Source organism: Primulina eburnea, chromosome 5 (assembly GCF_022965805.1).
Source record: "Primulina eburnea isolate SZY01 chromosome 5, ASM2296580v1, whole genome shotgun sequence".
Taxonomy (NCBI): Eukaryota; Viridiplantae; Streptophyta; class Magnoliopsida; order Lamiales; family Gesneriaceae; genus Primulina; species Primulina eburnea.
In genome coordinates, this window is record NC_133105.1 from 40,025,371 (window position 1) to 40,037,810 (window position 12,440).

Sequence of the window (12,440 nt, forward strand, 5' to 3'; positions counted from 1 at the left end):
CCCTAATGCTCATCGAACTATTACATACGCATTTATGGAGTCCAACCTAAGAGGTCTTAGCACCAACGGTTACTGATCAACTTCCATCAGCAATACACTTAAAAGTTAAATCTTATCTTAATCCTCATAATAATATTGGCCTACAATCCTTGAATCGAATATTTACCTTACGACACAAACTTACATAACTTAGTTATTTACGAGTACGTCCCAAATATAAAATTGTTGCCAACCTTTAATTTCGAGTAACATAAATCCGTAAAACCCCAAATATATAATATCGATCCTCTCCTTAAATAGGAAAAACTTTCTAGCATCAATCACAAGCTTAAACTATTTTCTTCACGGTTACAATATAATTAAAGCCTAAGACACTTGAACCTTCCTCATTGGAACGAATGTTCTACTTAGACGTGTCCTCAATGCTCAATTAATTCTAGTGTATAAAACTTAATAAGTTTCCTTCGTTAATGATGGGCTACCTCTAATATATCAACTCCACTTATAACCCATAGAATTCTAAAATCCCCATAACAAGCTTTTAGATTTCTTACTCAATAAAATCTTAATATTCCTTCATTGATAACTCATGTTGAACACCACTAATTCTCTTTTGTTTTTATTTCACCCAAAAATTCCGTATGAACAAATGTCCCCATAAATTTGAAATTCACCCTTACTCAACCCAAATAGTTTTGGATAACATGATTCCAACACACATATTCAATTACTCTCAAGTTTCTTAATAACTTACAAAAATTTCCCAAGACAAGGTGTCTACCTCAATTCTTACGTGCGCCTATCGAGTAGCCTAACCATCAATCATACCCAACTTTCTAGAAGAACCATATTCCAACAAAAATATAGTCCTAACTGTTAAGATCATGACTAAAACTTATGACACGTCAAACTTAATTTCTCAAAAAAAAAAAATTTCGCTAACTCAATGTCTACTCTTATAACTTAGCTAAACGATCAACTTTACCTCAAATCGTTATCACCCGGAATTTTAAATTTGCCGCAACATTAATTTCGCTAGCGCTTAACTTTTCGAGCCCAATGTCGATTCATCTTACAATCCCCTTGATTACCATTTCTTATAATATTATAACCCAGATACTTCAAGGTTCTAATAATTCCTTTGAGCTTAAATCCTCGAGAATTCCTATAATTTAAACCATTCAGTTATCACTTACCGCTAAACTAGTTCTCTCAATTTCTTAAAATTGTAGCATAAATTCTTAATTTCCTCGAAAATTTAATCCAATTGTCTAAAGTACAAAAATTTTACAATTACCCATAAGTTGTTGGCGTTCCTAATTCCATCTTATAGATTTCTCGTAACACAAAGTTCAATAATTTTAAGCTTATTAAACCCAAAATCAATTCCATAACCTCGAAAAGCTACTGATCTTACTCAAGTGTTCCTTAAAAGTTCGAACTAAATCCTCAAAAATTTCGAAATTTGCAATTTGGTCCTTAAAGTTCCCACAATTTATATTTTTGGCCCTACAACTCTTTGAAATTTGCATCTTCGTACCCATAAATTTTTTCGACTTAACCTCATTAACCTTAAAATTCTTTGCACTCAAAATTAAATCCCCAAAATTTGGTAAATTTGAAAATAATCCCTTAGAATATTGCTTTACACTTAGGTCCTTAAAATTCTCAATTCATGTAATTCAATCCTTAAATATATCTAGATAGAACATACACTTTAAATAAATTCTTCGTCTTATACTTCCAAAGATCGTCGTAGTCTTCGAATCATTAATCCTTACATGAAATCTTCAAAAATTAATTAAGCTAGCAACCACGAACCATTTGTAATTTCTTAGAAAATCTACAAGTCCCAAAAGCATTCGTAATTGTCAAATTTAACTTATGACTCACTAGTCTAACATCAGTACTACTATCAAAAAATTAATATAGAAAAATCATTTACAACTTTTTCTAACGCCCAAAAGCAAAATTCTTACTCATGTCCAATTCCACCACACCAGCGTGCAAGAAAATTAAATAGTTTTTCATTTCATGTCGTAACATGCATAAAAATTTTAAAGACCCATTCTCAACTCATAACGACATGCAAACCCGTACTCCAAAACGTATGTCATATAAACATACATGTGATAGAATTAAAACATGCACATGCCGAAATCATGACTTCATGCTTACTACTTAAAAGACTTTAAAACTTACAGACTTGAGGTGTGACTTCGAGAGCTTCTTGCGACTGGCAGTAGGCATAACCCTTTACAAGAACACCGCTCTGATACCAACTGTAACGAACCGTACTTTTCATACTTAAAATTTGCGGAAAAATTAAAAAATTTCTTAAATAAAAACATCCACACGGTCGTCACTCATCATTCATAAAATATCTTTGAAATCAACCATCACAATGAAAATTTGCTAAAAGAGAAGCTGACTCAAAAAGTCTCCCAACCCGATCATAAAATCAGAGTATAAATGTATTTTCTTAAAATCTTAAAATAGCGTATGCGGTCCTCGAGTCTAGCCTCCCGCTCAGTCCAAGCCTGCCCCTTGGTCGCCACCTCCCGTCTCCTCATCAACATACTCACCTGCATCGATCAAGTCTAGTGAGTCTAAAGATTCAACACGTATAAACTGGGATAACGAGTACTACATAATAAAATCGCATGCATCTTAAAAATAGAACGTACATAACTTGAAACTTTAGCTTGCATAATAAACTTGAACTTGCATACATAAATAGACGTGCCATAGCGTGAAACTTTCATAATCATAACTGCATACTTGAGCATACTAAAACATACATGACTTCATCATTTTTCGTAGAGGATGTTTCAAAGCAAGTGACCAATACATAATAAACGCCTGATCAGACAAACCACAGTACTGGGCTGACAGGGACGTATCCACTGTCACATACATGAGATCCCTGTTCATAATTTAACAGGCCAGTTGATCCACGTTCATAATTTAACGCTTCACAACCACGATCTAACACGTTCATAATTTAACGGGCGGATTGATCTCCGTTCATAATTTAACGCTTTCCAATCCTAACTTCAAACCCGTTCATAATTTAACGGGGCGGAGAGGTCCTCGGCCACGTTCACCGACTTCCAAACCCATTCACTTTTGGTCACAAGACATTTAGCATACCTCAAAAACTTCAAATATTTTCTTTGCACGTCATACATACTTACTTGGTGTTGAGGGATTCGTTGGATGTCAATCGGGTCGTTGCTGCAACATACTAATATGAATACATAAACTTAACTTGTACAACTTAAACGTAAATGTCATGCTTAATCCCAAGCTAAATAAATTCTTAGAACATTCTATAATTTCCCATGACATAACCTTGTAAAACATCATATTAAACCATAGCATAAAACCTCAAATCAAACCTTAAATAATAAAAGAATATACCTAAAATCTGAAGGTACACGGACCCCGTCCCTAGGTCCGTATCATGGTCCGTGTCTGTGCGCTTAAAAATTGTTGTGATGAAATAAGAAGGCACGGACCCCGTGCCTGCCTCCGTGTCTGGGTCCGTGTCCGCTCTGTTCGACGAATTATTTTATGAAAATTTTTCGACATATCTATTCTCCCAATTAACACATAATGCATCAAGATTCATCATTATGAGACCATTCTAGGACACCATAACAATGAACTAAACTTTTATAATCACCCTACAATTCATACGACCCAAAATACTGTCATTTATATTAAAGTTTATTTCTTACGACTTCTTAATAATTCAAGCTCTTAACGACATGAATCAAAACCTCAAAAATACTCTAAACATCATTACTAACTTTCTTATATGCAGCAACGATCACCCGTCGATCTCCAACAAAGCCTGCAACATAAAAACTTCAAGAACATATTAAAATTCATAACTTTCTTGAAACACGATTTGAGCAGTCATACTAAAAACTCCATAACTCACTCGTTTTTAATCCAAATAACTCGAATTTTATATCAAATCGAACGTATCAAAAAGATCTACGTTTTTGTAGTTAAAAGTTTTCTCAAAATCTTTACTGAAAAATCGCAGTATTTTTCAGAACAGCAAAAACGTTTCTAAAAAAATGCAGTTTGAGCAGTCCTACAAAGACGCCATAACTCACTCAATTTTCATCCAAATATTTCGAATTCTATATCAAATCGAAGGTATCGAAAAGTTCTACAATTTTCTAGTTGAAAGTTTTCTCAAAATCCGGATAGAAAAATCGAAGTTTTCATCAGAACAGTAAGTTACGAGATTTCAGATCTAAAACGTATTTCAAACGCATTCAAACCATTTTCCGCTCAAACGACGAACGTCAGACATGGATTTTCACGCATAAAATAACACGACGCATACTATGACAAGATCGATGCAGAAAGAACAGATTATATGTGCCTTTTGATATCAAACGTTACCGAAACGGCGTCACCGAAGCGGAGATGATACGAGGATTGATCCGGGACGATCTTCGAACGATTTCCTTTGAAGAAAACTCAACAAATCTTGCTGGAATTTTAGAGGGGAGGGGGCGGCTGCTATAGGGAGAAGGACCCTAATATTTCTTTTAAAATGGTGATAAGAAGTGATAGGAAATTGTGTGGTGTGTGTTGTGTTAAGGCGTGAGTGTGTGTGTGTGTTGACTTAGGTGTGTGTGCGTGAGTTATGTGATAAAATGGGTGTGTGCGTGTGTTAGGAAATAGATTAGGGAATGATTTTTGCTTGATTACCCATTAACAATACTAATTAAAATGAAAGGCTAATTAGGTGGTTACTTAAAATACTAACTAAATTATTAAATTAATTAAACATATCAATCCCTATAAATCTTGAATAAAATTCCTTAGTTTAAAAAAAATGAAGTACACAAGTGATATATTTTTAAAAGTTTAAAATCATAAAATCACCTAATAATTAAATTAGGCTTTAAAATTGCTAGAAACTAAATAAATCATTTAAAATGACACTTTGACTTAAAATAAAATACCCCATCATAAAATCTCCTAAATCGTCGCCGGTCTCATTTCCTCGATCCCGCCTCGAATAATCGCCTGAAACCAAAACTCAAGGAAAACATTTTAACGTGGATTAACTAAACATATTATAATTTAAAATAATGCAAATTCATAAATCATGATTTAAAACCCAAATTAATGAAATAACCATGCATTAAAACAATTTAATACAATACATAAGGAATTTAATAACTTGCATGCACGTGGTTCATGTGGACTTCAAATTTTCGGGACGTCACAGATACATATACATATATACTGGGAATCAGACATAAACATAAAACCTCAGCCCAAGCTTTGGCTCCCACCAGAAGTACCCTCTCCGGTCTCCTGATATCCTGGAGTACCTGCCATTGTCCACACACAAAGACAACAACAGCCCCCCTTGGGGGTGAGCAAAGCTCCGTATTGAACAACCAATCATATATACCACAAGTATCTAAACAATGATTTATGGTATGCAATGCATGTATGTCGTGGAGGTATCAGGTCAAATGCCCATCCACTGAGCACATGTCAGAATCAATCGAATCGCTATCAAATCAAATCAATGCTCGAGCTGGCACACCGGCCGATATGGGAATACACATATGATAACGTCGACGAAGCGCCATCAATCTCACATCTCATATCCAATCATATGGGGCCACAATTGTCTATGCTTTACGGGTCATATAATACCGGCATAGCGATTGTGTTCACAAACCCCGGAATCCAATCCAATCATATCAGGGTATCCAAGGATCATAGCTCAACGTGCATGTCATGTATCGATGTATGCATAAAATGACGTGTGTTAACAAAACATTTATTTTATACATCGATACTCCAATCTCCATGTCATGTATGCCACATCAAATCATCAAATAGGCACATAGACACGTATTCAATCCAATCAATCCAATCAAACCGACATATATCATATAATACAGATACCTGTCGTATGTTACCCGGTCGCAACATACCTCAATTCTTCGTTCCAGTTGATGTAGTTTGAAGATATCATTATAATACTTTATCTACATCAATAACATACTCATTCCAATCAATAACATACTCCAAAATCATTAATATGATTTTCAAATATCATTTGAAACTTCAAAAATTCATATCAAATCATAATCATATCATAATTCAATTTCGACTTCGAATACGAGTTTATTGTCGGTTATTCTACCGCATATATAACCGACACATAATTCTTCAATCTCAATCCAATTATTAAAATTCTCTAATTATAATAAATTAGGAATAATTCAAAATAACATCACTATAATAATCTCTTATTCGTTAAAATCATACACTATTCAACAATCTTCAACTCCAGTATGATTTAACAATTTATCGGATTTATTCCAAAAATCGACGAATTTCAAACATCACCAAAACTATGAAATTTATACCTCAAATCGAAGACCTCGTGTCAACGATCCCAGATCTGAAGTCGGTTCGTCGATTGGATAAACCGATAAGTCGCACGATCGAAAAGAAAATTCGAAAACCCTCTTCTCCTATTTCTCTCGCCTCTCTCGTTCCTGTATGTTGAAATTGAAAGAATGAATATTCTTTCAACGTAAGTGTAAAGTTTATCTCTTTTTTTAATTTTTTTTTTAATTTTTTTAATATTATATTATATTATATTAATAAAATAATATAATATAATATATACTATTTAAAATTTTATCGCCGGTATACGTCTTTGGACCAGTCAAACGATCCAATTTTCCAAAACTCAAAACATGAAACTTCCATATCTTTGAGTTTTCTAGGTCATATCCAAATCTCAAATCATTTTGGCTTCATATGAAAAAGATATGTCACTATTTACCTATTTTACCCTTAAAATTAGTTCATTATTTTTCAACTTATCTACGAAAATGCCATCAAAATAAATTGAATATTTTTCAACTTATTTACCAAAATGCCATCAAAGCTATTTTAGTCTCGAGGTCTCACAAAATCTACTAACTCGTCTATTCCCATCATCTTGCCTATTATACTTCTCCTCTCCTTCACACCTCTTATACCTGTCACGTAGAGGCTTTAACTCTTTCTCCCATTTCCTATCCAACCTTCTCAAATCATAATCATTTTCTTCCTTTTCAACTCTACCCAAACCTTTAGGCTTAGATTTATTTTCACTAGTGCTAACCTCAAGCCTATCAAACCTCTCACGTAAATGCTCCATTTCGGTCCTCATTATCCTACTAAAATCCCAAACAACGTCTCTATTTGGACCTTAGACATCCCCGAATTTGAAATATCTCCTAATTCCATCTCCATTTTAATTTCAGATTTTTGTACCTGCAATAAAATGTTAGTAGAAATAAAAGATATTCCTCACCCAAATTCTCACGATCACTCCAAAGAAATAACACTCGCACTCAAATGTTTTTTTCACTCGAATTTGATAGTTCTTTCAAAGGTGTGCTCAATCTTTATATTTTCTTTTTTTATCAAACTTACAAGATTCAACTTGTAAACACTTGCAACTATCTAACTTGGATTGCACATAAACAAGAACGATAGAATAACGCAGATCTTAACTCAGAAACAAAATGATACCACAGATCTGAAAAAAAAAACAAAGGATAACACAAAACTGACAACAAACTGAATTTTTGTTTTGTTTTTGATAGATATAACAATAGAATCGAAAGGATACAACAGATCTGATAACAGAATGAATTTTTGTTTTTGTTTTCTAACAGAAACGAAAGGATAACGCAGATCTGACACTGAACGAAGAAATAACACAGATCTGGAATTTAATAACAAGATAACTTACTTGAATCAATGAGCCAAAGCTCTGATACCAAATGATAAGAATCCAAGTACGATGAGAAGCAAACACGATTATCGAAATCGCACCCTCAACTCAATAACAAACAAGATCGATTGTGTTGTCCCGATCTTTTGAAACAAGTAACGATGTGTGATATTCACCTCTAAGAAATTATTTCTTAGCAACAAACATCAACGAGGATAACAATTGAATCAAGAACGAACCTTCAAAGAACGATGCCTATGACAATCCGTGCGAGAAACAATCGACAAACGCCACAAAGATAAAATCTTTGATAAGTTTGATTTATGTTGTGAAGAACAAATCCATGCCTTCAAAGTTGAGATAAAACTCAATAATTATCATTCATCTGAATTGTGTCTCGTTCTTGGTCATTACAAGGTTTAAATAATTGATACAACCCATAAAAAGTAGTGTAAAAGCATTAAAATAAAGTAACTAGCAAATTTGACACGGAAGCGCGCGCGGTGGCGCGAGATTACGCGCGGGGGCACGCGAGATTCTGCCTTGTTTCTTCAATGGGCGCACGGTAGCGCCGGATCACGCGTGGGGGCGCGCGCTATACTGCATTTCTGCAGCACCCGGCGCGCGGACTGGCGCGCACGGTTCTGCCTGGTGCGCGCGGGCGCGCCGCTTCTGGCGCTGGTGCACGGGCTGTTCTGCTCTGCGCTAGCGCACGCTGCTGCACTGCTTCTGTCGTGCGCACAGTTTTGCACATCTGTGCTAGCGCATGCTGCTGCTTCTGCACATCTGCGCTAGCGCGTGCTGTTGCACTGCTTCTCTCCGGCCATTTTGCACTCATATGCTTAGTTGTTCGAGATTCCTTCATTATATTAATTGTTGATCTCCACCACTTACGCGCTAAGGTGCAAACTTCCAATTCAACCTCAACTTGATGGTGATGCAACCCGAACCCCTCGAGCCTGATTTCCAAGCCTTCATTGTTTGAATGAAAGGTGAAATTCAACATCTTCAATCGCCCTCTCGGGTATGGTTCTTGGAACGCATAGTGGCTGAATAGATTCGTATCAGCATGCCTAGGACCATTGTGTCGGACCGTGATGTTAAATTCTTAAGTTATTTTTGGAAGACACTATGGGCTAAACTTGGTACTAAATTACTGTTTTCTACGACCTGTCACCCTCAAACTGATGGTCAAACTGAGGTAGTTAATAGGACGTTAGGAACTTTATTACGTGCCATTCTCAAGAAGAACTTAAAAGAATTGGGAGAATTGCTTTCCATTTGTTGAATTTGCTTATAATCGTTGTGTGCATTCTACTACTTGCTATTCACCATTTGAGATTGTATATGGTTTTAATCCTTTAACTCCGTTGGATTTGATGTCTCTACCTGTGAGTGAAAGGTTAAGCATGGACGGCAAAAAGAAGGCCGAATTTGTTAGGGGATTGCATGAGAGGGTGAAGGCCAATATTGAGAAAAGAAATGCCCAATATGCTAAGCAAGCTAACAAGGGGAAGAAGAAGGTGGTCTTTGAGAAAGGGATTGGGTATGGTTACACTTGAGGAAGGAGAGGTTTCCGGAGAAGCGTCGCTCAAAGCTATTACCTAGGGGCGATGGACCATTCCAAGTCCTTGAGAGGATCAATGACAATGCCTACAAACTCGACTTGCCAGGTGAGTATAATGTTAGCTCTACTTTTAATGTTGGTGACTTGTCGTTGTTTGATGTAGGTGATGAGCAAGATTTGAGGACAAATCCTTTTCAAGAAGGGGAGGATGATGCGAACATGGACGTCCCAAGGAAAGCATGGGATCCTTTGCAGTTGCCGGAGGGACCAATTACGAGGGGTCGACTAAAGAGATTCAAGGAGGCACTATTAGGAGTCATGAGCAAGCCTGAAGGGGTCGTGATGCATGGGAGTACGCTTGGAGGCCAACGGAATGTCATTCAAGCATTGGGGGAGCTGACCGAGTCTGGACGGACCTGCACACGGACCTACACACGGGGTCCGTGTCCTTTACAACCTGAGATGAGCTTTTCCAGTGCCTGCACAGGACCTGAAGACGGACCCAGGCACGGGGTCCGTGCCCTATGTTATTGGCGAAGACAGTGCCTACACGGACCCGTACACGGAGGTGAGCACGGGGTCCGTGTCCCTTGTTCCCGACTGAAGATTATTTACAGTATGTACACGGACCCGTCTACGGATGTCTGCACGGGGTCCGTGTCCTATGTTTTCTGCGCGGATTTGTTTCCTTTTCTAGAGTTTTATTATTTTGGGAGACTAGATCTTGATATCTTTTCTTTATTATAATGTATTTGGACGAAAAATTACACACAATACACATATTATTTTGAGTTTATCAAATTTGTGAGAATTTTCTCCCAAACTTTTCAAAGCTTTAGCTTTGTTAATTCAAAATCAAACTTATCAAAGTTTTTAACTTTGTGGCGTTTGTCGATCGTTGCTTGTGCGGATTGTCGTAGGCAAAGTTCTTCGAAGGTTCGTATAGTTTTCGATTGTTTATACTCGTGTTTATTTGTTGCTAAACTCTTGCTAGTTTAGAGGTGAATATCACACAATACTTGAATCAAAAGATCGGGAAAACACACGCGTCTTGTTATTGTAATTGAATAGAGGGTGCGATTCACTTTTAATCGTGTTTGCTATTTATTCGTATCAAGATTCGCATCATAGTGAACCTTGGGTTGATAAATCTATGGACTTTGTTTTGGGGTTGCCTAGGACAAAGAAGGGGAGAGATTCAATATTTGTTGTTGTTGACAGATTCTCTAAGATGGCACATTTTATTGCTTGTCACAAAACTGATGATGCATCCAACATTGCAGATTTGTTCTTTAAAGAAGTCGTTAGGTTGCATGGTATGCCTAGGACTATTGTGTCTGATCGTGATGTTAAATTCTTGAGTTACTTTTGAAAAACCTTGTGGGCTAAACTTGGCACGAAACTGATGTTTTTTACTACATGTCATCCTCAAACGGATGGACAAACTGAAGTTTTTAACCGAACTTTAGGAACACTTTTGTGAGCTATCATTAAGAAGAACTTAAAGAATTGGGAAGATTGTTTACCATTTGTTGAGTTTGCTTATAATCGTTGCGTGCATTCTACTACAAATTATTCACCATTTGAAATTGTATATGGTTTTAATCCTTTGACTCCGTTGGATTTGATGTCTTTACCTGTGAGTGACAGGTTGAACATGGATGGCCAGAAGAAAGCTGAATTCGTTAGAAGTTTGCATGAGAAGGTCAAGGATAACATCGAGAAGAAGAATTTACAATACACGAAGCAAGCCAACAAGGGAAGGAAAAAGATGGTTTTTGAAAAGGGAGATTGGGTGTGGTTGCACTTAAGGAAGGAAAGATTTCCAGAGAAGCGACGTTCAAAGCTTTTACCTAGGGGTGATGGACCATTTCAAGTAATTGAAAGGATCAACGACAATGCATATAAACTTGATCTGCCAGGTGAGTACAATGTCAGTTCTACTTTTAATGTTAGTGATCTTTCGTTGTTTGATGTAGGAGATGATCAAGATTTGAGGACAAATCCTTTTCAAGAAGGGGAGAATGATGCAAACGTGGTTGATCAAGCACCAAAGAAAGCATGGGAGTCGTTGGAGTTGCCCGAAGGACCTATAACGAGGGGACGAAGCAAGAAGTTTAAAGATGCACTTCAAGGACTCATGATGAGCTATCAAGAAAGTCCTACAAGTTGGATGTCTAAATTAGAGGAGGTTGGGAATCATGGGAATGATATTGGAGGTCTTTGGAATGTTATTCAAGTGCAATTGCCGAAGGTCCAGCGCACCCGCGCTAAAACAGGGACCGCACCCGCAGTCAAATTGCCGAAGCTGTAGCGCACCCGCGCTAAAAACAGGGCCGCACCCGCGGTCTTGCTAAAAAAAAATTTTTTTTTTCCCGAGACTGTACCGCACCCGCGGTCCAATCTGCAGCGCACCCGCGGTCTGCACTTCCGTGTCAAAATTGCTAGTTACTTTTGTTTAGCCTTTTCACACTACTTTCTTGTTATTGTATTATTATATAATGATTGTATTATTGATGAACGAATTATTGAAGTTGGAATATACAAACACTTGAGATTTCTCTCAATTTGCAAGGCTTGTGCTTTGTGTTTAAAAATCAAACTTATCAAAGATTGCATCTTTGTGGCGTTTGTCGATTGTTCTTCGCACGGATTGTCAAAACAAGTTTTTTGAAGGTTCGTTTGAAATTCAATTGTTTATTCGTTGATATTTGTTGCTAAGTTATAATCGCTTAGAGGTGAATATCACAAAATCGTTACTTGTTTCAAAAGATCGGGACACAATAATCGTTACTTGTTTGTTATTGAATTGAGGGTGCGATTTCTATATTCGTGCTTGCCTTTCATTCGTACGAGGATTCGTATCAATAGAATTGCTACCGGATTGATTTTCAGACACCGTATGATGCTTTTTCGATTTTCCAACATATTTATTGAGTTGAGATGGGATAATTTCAGTATGATACTGTGTTTTGATGAGATTATGAATTGTTGATATTGAGCTTAGTGTTGTTGAGTTATCGGTATTGAAGAAGTACGTCATTATGCCATCGGTTTATACCGAGACTGATTTTTGAATTG

At 36.7% G+C, this 12,440-nt stretch overlaps 1 pseudogene; it reads left to right on the forward strand.

Moving 5' to 3' along the window:
• LOC140831526 (uncharacterized) overlaps positions 1-11,914 on the forward strand; it is a 39,386-nt pseudogene extending 27,472 nt beyond the window's left edge.
• Positions 11,915-12,440: the final 526 nt, after the last annotated feature.